This window comes from Rutidosis leptorrhynchoides, chromosome 8 (assembly GCF_046630445.1).
Source record: "Rutidosis leptorrhynchoides isolate AG116_Rl617_1_P2 chromosome 8, CSIRO_AGI_Rlap_v1, whole genome shotgun sequence".
NCBI classification, from domain to species: domain Eukaryota; kingdom Viridiplantae; phylum Streptophyta; class Magnoliopsida; order Asterales; family Asteraceae; genus Rutidosis; species Rutidosis leptorrhynchoides.
Genome location: NC_092340.1, coordinates 228,245,635 through 228,254,388, shown reverse-complemented (window position 1 = coordinate 228,254,388; position 8,754 = coordinate 228,245,635).

Here is an 8,754-nt window from a genome sequence, read left to right as displayed (position 1 = left end):
ACGACTGAAAACCGCTCAGAATCGGCAAAAGAGCTACGCGGACATTAGAAGAAAGGATTTGGAATTTGAAATCAGTGATATGGTCATGCTTAAAGTATCACCTTGGAAAGGTATTGTTCGTTTTGGAAAACGGGGAAAACTAAACCCGAGATACATTGGGCCATTCAAGATTATTGATCCTGTTGGACCAGTAGCTTATCGACTTGAATTACCTCAACAACTTGCCAATGTACATAATACTTTTCATGTCTCGAATCTGAAGAAATGCTTAGTTAAAGAAGATCTCACTATTACTTCTGTTCAAGACCATAACCATCACCTTGGATCATCACTTACAAACCACACGCATAAACCTTCGAACGGTTGTTACTGCTACGCGTCTCCTTGCTGTAACTTTTGCTGCTATTTCCTGTCCAACAACCACACCATTAACACATCATGAAACTAATGTATTCTGTTGCAATTACCATAATTCGACAACCACTATAACCCGTGATATTCTACTTCTGTTCTACGTATTTGTTCGGAAAACACCAACCCAATACCATCAAAAACTGACCCACCTTATATCAACCATAACTCATGTTCTCTACTCCATACCATCAACACCATCATCATAAAACCCACAACCCATCTCGAAAAACATGTTCTGTACTCGAATTATTTACTTTGTTGTAACCGAACACCACCCATTTAACCACCATCGGACACCCTCATAAGCCACCATCAAACCACCGTTTGCTAATGCTTTCCTTCTGCTTTCTGGACAACTGAAGTCCACCCAATCGCCACCTTGAAACTGCATTTTTCTGTTTCTTTTATTACTGAACACAGCCGTAAACTAACCATCACCATCACCACCGTAAAACACTAAACCCTTCATGTTTGTCAATTTAAAACCAATTGTTTTACTATTTATTATACGAAAACCACTACAGCCGTCTTGATTTCTGTTAAACCAAGACTCATACGTACTCCAAAAGCTCACCTTCAACTGCTGTTATACTCCCCTTTCGATCAAGACCCAAACGCCACCTTCACCACCACAATACATCATCTTCAATCGTATACAACCCACCATCACCCTCCTTCTTCTCCTTCCTTTCTCTCTCATCTTTCTTTCTCTCAATCTCAATCAAACGAAATATCACCCAATTTCTATATCCGTTTTCTGTTTCCAGCAGGCTATTACGATTCTATAAACCTTTCTGTTTACGTTCGATCACCTAAATAACTCAATACCATGAAGATTGAAGGAAGTGAAAAAGATAATGAATAACCGATAATGATAATTATGTTGCTGTATGATTTTGATGATGATAAAGATAATAGAGTTTAATGCGTTTGATGATGTCTGTTTTCTAATACCCCGACAAAAAGAGCCCACAACAAAAGGTATTAATAGAACCTGTTTAATTAATCACATATCATCGAACCAATTAACGGGATAGCTAATTAGATTCGGTTTCTAGTTGGGCCGTGAACTATGTGTTGGAAATTTAGGCCGAGCCTTCTTCTATTGTTGGGCTGTTATGATTCTGATTATTGGGCCGTAGATTTGGTTATGATTATGATGTAACGTTTAGATGATGGTTGTAGCAAGTGATGATAAGTTACAAATATAATGATGATTCCATGATAATTAAATGAATACCGATTAATGATGATGATTAAGATACATGAAATGTTGGTGTATGTTAATAATGATAATAAATAACAATGATGAAATTTTGAGGAAGAAGAAGATCGATACATATTAGTTAAATAGATAGAAGTTGGGAATTAAAACAGAAACATACGAACAGAGTAGATGGTTTATGGGTGTTTGGTTTAACCGAGAGGTCTCGGGTTCGAGCCCCGTCTGAAGCATTTTTTTTTTTTGGAAAAGCTGGTAAGGTAGTCTTCTTTTATTATTATTAATATTATTATTATTATTATTATTATTATTATTATTATTATTATTATTATTATTATTATTATTATTATTATTATTATTATTATTACAAAAATTATTAATATCATTATTATTATTAACATATGACAAATTTTTATCATTATTATTATTACTATAAGTATTATCATTTTTATTATCATTATTAAAATTATTATTATTATTATAGTTATTATTATTATAAAATGAGTATTATTAGTATTAATATCATTATTATAATCATTAATATTTTTATTAAAATTATCATTATTATTATTATTTTTATCATTATTATTATTAGTATTAACATTATTATTAATATTTTTTTATCATTTTTAATATTATTACTATCATCATTATTACTTTTACCATTATTATTATTACAACTATATTATTATTATTATTATCAATATTACTATTAATATTATTATTATCATTACAATAAAAGTTAGTTATATAAAAATATACTTAATAAAACTATATTTTATAAATTATTTATTTAAAGTATATAAAGTATATATATTTAAGTTAATAATGAAACACATGAATTACTAAAATAACAGTTATATTAATAATAATACATAAATTTATCCGACTTCAATTATATGTGTTAATATATATATATATATATATATATATATATATATATATATATATATATATATATATATATATATATATATATATATAATTGATATAGGTTCGTGAATCTGAGGCCAACCCTGCATTGTTCAGTTTCGTTGTACGCATATTTTGCCACAAAATATCGTATCGTGAGTTTCATTTGCTCCCTTTTTAAATGCTTTTACAATATATATTTTTGGGCTTAGAATACATGCGCTATTTTATAAATATTTGACGAAATAGACATAAGTACTTAAAACTACATTCTATGGTTAGATTATTTGACCGAATATCACCCCTTTTAGCTTGGTAACCTAAGAATTAGTGTTTATTATACAACCTTCATGCTGGAAAATGGTATGGAGCCGGTATAATGGCCACTAATTGACACTGATCCTAAAGGTAGATCTACGGGCACTAACTTCCCTATACTGGAAAATGGTATGCTTTAGTACTTCGAGTTTATATTATACAGACGAGAGGATTCTGTTTTGGGAATATTTTATATGCATCTTGTTAATGTCGGTTACCATGTGTTCAATCCATATGAATGATTTTTATGCAGATCCATAATGTTTATGAGAAATGAAATGAAAATCTTGTGGTCTATTAAATTAATGGAAATGATTGTTTACGATAAACTAATGAACTCACCAACCTTTTGTTTGACACTTGAAAGCATGTTTATTCTCAGGTTTGAAAGAAATCTTCCGCTGTGCATTTGCTCATTTTATAGATATTACTTGGAGTCATTCATGGCATATTTCAAAAGACGTTGCATTCGAGTCGTTGAGTTCAACAAGATTATTATTAAGTCATTTATAGTTTGGATACACTATGAAATGGTATGCATGCCTGTCAACTTTTGATGTAATGAAAGTTTGTCTATTAAAAACGAATTCAATGTTTGTAAAATATATCATTTAGAGGTCAAATACCTCGAAATGTAACCATATGTTTTTGTATTCATCCTAATGGATTAGGACGGGTCATTTTATGTGATATCAGAGTGGTGGTCTTAGAGAACCATGTAACTTCCCAATTAATTAAGGTGTTATTTTATGTAATTTTATTATATATATATATATATATATATATATATATATATATATATATATATATATATATATATATATATATATATATATATATATATATATATATATGGATGAAATGATTTTGTATAAATAAATGGACAAGAGTTATGTTTGTTAGTCAAGTTAGAAGGGACTTAAGGTGCAAAGTTAGAATTATGGACCTCCCTCACTATAGTTTTGGTGGGGAGGGTAGAAAGTGCAGTATTGACAAAGATAAATTAATAAAAGAAAGAAAAATGCTGGAAAATATTATTGAGTTGCAAAAAAAAAAAAAAAATACAGTGAGCTTGTGTGTGTATGTGTGTGTCGATACTAGCAAGGAGGAGAAGAAGAATTCATCAATTGATGAAATTAGGTTCATGCAATTATAAATTAGTGAAATCTAAGGCACTCTAATTATCCTAGCAAGTCTTGATTCTTCAAATTTCTCTTCTTTGTGCACAATTAGGGTTCTTGAATCCCTAGAGACAAGGTATGAATGTTTATGTCTAAGTATTGCTATTATTGGGTGTTTGTGATGAATCTCTAGCTTAAAGGTTGTTGTTTGTTGAAATTATGCACACTTGAATCATTTAGAACGAATTTGTTAGTGATTTTGGAAGTAAGTTCATGTATGAACTTGCATTTTGTATGTGTGTTATGAAGATGGTGAATTTGATGATGTTCTAGCTTAGAATCAAGTCATGCACACTAGGTGTTTGATGAAATGCCTCAATGAAATGTTTATGTGATTTAGTTAAAGATTGTGAAGAAGAAAGTTCATGTATGAATTGTTGTTATTATTGTAAGTTATGGAATTTGAATAATTGGTGATTTAGGGTTGCTAGTAATGGAAATGGATTTATGCACATTTTGATGTTTAATGGAATATTTGAAAGAATTGCATGTTTTGATTATAAGAGATGAACTAGAGATTTGTATGATTAAGGAAATGATGTTGGCTTGATAATGTTGTTATATTGGATAAGGTAAGTTAAAATGCTATGTATGTAAGTGTTTATGTGTATATAGTAGCAAATAGGGGGATTAAGTCAATGTATAAGTGTATGAAGGTGTGAAAGTTTATGAATGTTGTAATTTTTGATTGAGTTATGTTATTGATGAGATTAGCTCATGTATAGGTGCTAATCAAGGTAAAGGAGCCTCAAGTGATCAAGGAAATCCGTTTAATCAAGGTGAGTTTATAGGGGGTTAAATGGGCGGGTCAAGAGTGACTTAGTGTTCTCGGATTGCATCCGTGTAAGAGAGCAACGACTAAGTGCACTAGTTGAGTAGCTTAGATGGAATTATTAGGTTCACCTAATGATTGCATCTATGGTTGATGTTTAGCTTAGGCAAGATTATTACATTGCTAGTAATTTTGTCTATGGGGGGTTTAGCTTAGACACTTTGGGTGTCTATGTGCATATGTATTATTGAAATGTGATTTAAGTAGCTTAGGCATAAGAGTATGCCTATGCTTAGCTTAGACATGATTACTAGGGTCGGCCTAGTAAGTTATGTCTATGGTAAGTAAGAGTCGGATCCGAAAGTAAGTAATCAACCGTTTGGTTGAAAGATGAAGTAATGTGATGATTATGCCCAAAGTAATATGCAATGTTATTCACCTATAACTCGCTAAGTGTAAAAGCTTACCCCCGTGTTGTTTTATGTTTTAGGAACGAAAGGCCATCGAGAAGGTAAAGAACCCATTTGAGGGTAGTGGAGCTTTGGCACTAGAGTAAGTGGTAATGCAAGTCTCTTTTTGAATCAAGCTCTATTGGTACCGCTTATCAATGCCGAGTCTTTTATATTTGTCATTTATGTTGCCGTTAAGCTTTCGGGACCAAATGATGAATTTGAAATGTGAAAACACGTTTTCGTGATTTAAATGATCTTTGTGATGTTCAATGATGTAAGAAACTGATTTACTAAGTTTGGAGTTGTTAAATTGGTCAAATATGCAGTTTTGTAATTGTGTTGCAGATTTGTCTCAGCCCACGAGTAATGTCGCGCTGCGACAAATGGTGTCGCGCCATGGCATTGGTCTTGTATTGGTAACAGAATGAAGGCTAAGAAGTGTCAGAATTTCCCTTATGTGTCGCGCCGCGACAAAAAGAGCCGCGCCGCGGCAATTGCCTTTGTCTGGGCAGACACTTAACTTTAAAAAAAAAAATCTATCGTTTAAATGGCGTTAAAAGTTGGTATCAGAGCTGTGGTTTAAGGGACTTGGATAATCCACGATAGGGATTATCTTGGCTTAAACCATTGTTGTTAAAGGATAAGCGGTTTAGGACTTGCATGAATGTTAAGGTTGAATGATTGTGCCATGCTCCCTAGGATGAAGTTGTTGACGAGATCTATAGTGTAGTGTTTAGGTTGTAGATGACTTGAACGAAAAGTCTAATACTCATTAGCCATGGGTCATGATAGACTAAGTGCGTAATAAGATGGGGTAATGACGACCGGCCATTGCCATTACTTCATTTTTTTACGCATTGACGTCTACTATGGTCATGGTGAAATGAGTTAGGAATTCTTTCGGTTACCTTAGTTATGGTAAAGTATTGATGCATGTATTTGAACTAATGAGTTGGATGTAATGTTTCAGAATGGCTATTGTGTCACCGAATAGAGGTAATGATGAGGACGATGAGTACGTCCACACCCCGTCAATGGAGTCTATTGAAGGCTCACAAAATGAATCCGATGAGGTTACTATGGCAAACGATATATCGGGGAAAATAGGACAAGCTTTGATACGATACACCCCAACTCTTTTAGAGAAAATAAAGACGTTGATAAATGATCAATTGGATGAAAAGTTAAAGACTCTCATGACCAATAATCCTACCTTAAGAGGAAAAGGGGGAAGTGGGGTAAGACAGGAAGAAATAGAAGCCCCGGGAAGAAAAGATGATCGCTTTGAGTACAAGAATTTTGCAAATTGTCATCCACCGAAATTTCATGGTAAAGTTGATCCGATTGTTAGTCAAAGGTGGATTGATGAGATAGAAGAAACTTTTATGTTATGTGAATGTCCCGAGCACCTAAAGGTAATTTATGCGGCTCATCAAATGAAAGGAAGTGGTTATGAATGGTGGAATTTCATAGTTAAGTCACATGGACGAGATGTGGCAACAAGTTTTTCATGGGATAAGTTTCGTGAAATGTTTATGACTCAATTTGCTCCACCCGCCGAAGTTAGTAGGTTGAAATCCGAATTTATGAATATCGAACATGGAGGTAAATCGGTGACCGAGTTTAATGCCGAGTTTAATGATAAGTCCCGGTTTTGCCCGGACTTTGTTTCAAGTCCCAAGTTGACGATGGATCACTATCATGAGAAGTTAAACCCCGAAATAAGTGATTTTATTGATAAGAGCACTTATAAGACTTTAGCCGAAATGATGAATAGGGCTCTTGTGAGGGAACATGAACTTAAGAAGAAAGTGGCGTTTAAACGAAAGTTAGATCAAGATTCAAAGTCAATGCAAAGTGTTAGCTCGAAGAAAGGTAAGTTTAGTTCCGAGTCCCCGTACAAGTCAAAAGGGGGTTTCATGTCGTGAAAGAGTGGTGGTAAAGAAGTGAAGTCATGTAATAGGTGTGGTAAGAATCATGCGGGTGAGTGTAAAGTGGGTACTACCGATTGTTATTCATGTGGGAAGCCGGGTCATAGGGCCGCCAAATGCCCTAAGAAGGGAATACAATGTTACTATTGTTTTGAAAAGGGTCATTTTCAAGCCGAGTGTCCCGAGTATAAGAAAGACTTGGCAAGTGGTAGTGTTAAGAAAGAGGTTAAAATGGAACCAAAGACTAGTGATAGCCGACCAAGAGCCTGAGCTCATCAGATTACCGCACTTGAAGCGAAGGAGTCCCAAAATGTGGTGTCAGGTACCTTTATTGTAAATTCTTTACCTGCGCATGTTTTGTTTGATTCCGGTGCTACGCAGTCGTTTGTTTCTTATTCTTTTTGTAAACATTTTGACATGACCCCAAGTATGTTAGAGCATCCTTTAGAGGTTGAGATAGCGGATAATAAAACCGTTATGGTGTATAGTATCATTAAGGGATGTGAAATTATTTTGGATGATGAAAAGTTTGTCACAGATTTGATACCCATGCATATGGGAGAATTTCATATAATTGTGGGTATGGATTGGTTAGATGACAATGAAGGGATAATTTTGTGTCGTAAGAAAATTGTGTTAGTTCAATCACCAAGTGGGAAAGTTAATTGGATTTATGGGGAACGGGCTAGACGTGCTATTCCTATATGCACGTATGCTGGAGCTAAAAGATTTTTATCTCATGGGTGTTATGCGTTTTTGGCACATGTGGTAGATGATTCAAAGAAGGTTGTTGAATTAAGTGATGTACCGATAGTTAACGAGTTTCCGGATGTATTTCCGAATGAATTGCCCGGTGTACCTCCCGAACGAGAGGTAGAGTTTAGAATAGATTTGATTCCCGGAGCCACGCCAATTGCCAAAGCACCTTATAGATTAGCTCCATCGGAAATGAGGGAAATTATGACTCAACTACAAGATTTGATAGATAAAGGTTTTATACGTCCTAGTAGTTCACCTTGGGGAGCTCCGGTTTTGTTTCTGAAAAAGAAGGATGGGACAATGAGAATGTGTATAGACTATCGTGAATTGAATAAGGTCACTATTAAGAATAAATACCCATTGCCGAGGATAGATGATTTGTTTGATCAATTACAAGGTGCAAGTTTCTTTTCAAAGATAGATCTAAGGTCGGGTTATCACCAATTAAAGGTGAGGGAAGAAGATATCCCTAAAATGGATTTTCGTACGAGGTATGGTCATTATGAATTTGTGGTTATGCCTTTTGGGTTAACTAATGCTCCGGCCGCGTTTATGGATTTGATGAATAGGGTTTGTCGACCGATGCTCGATAGGTTTGTGATTGTATTTATTGATGATATTTGGTGTATTCTAAAGGGGAAGAGGAGCATGCGGTGCATTTACGACAAGTATTAGAGACATTAAGAAGAGAAAGGTTGTTTTCTAAGTTCTCTAAATGCGAGTTTTGGCTTCGTGAAGTTCAATTTTTGGGACATGTCATTAATAAGAAGGGTATTTGTGTAGATCCGACAAA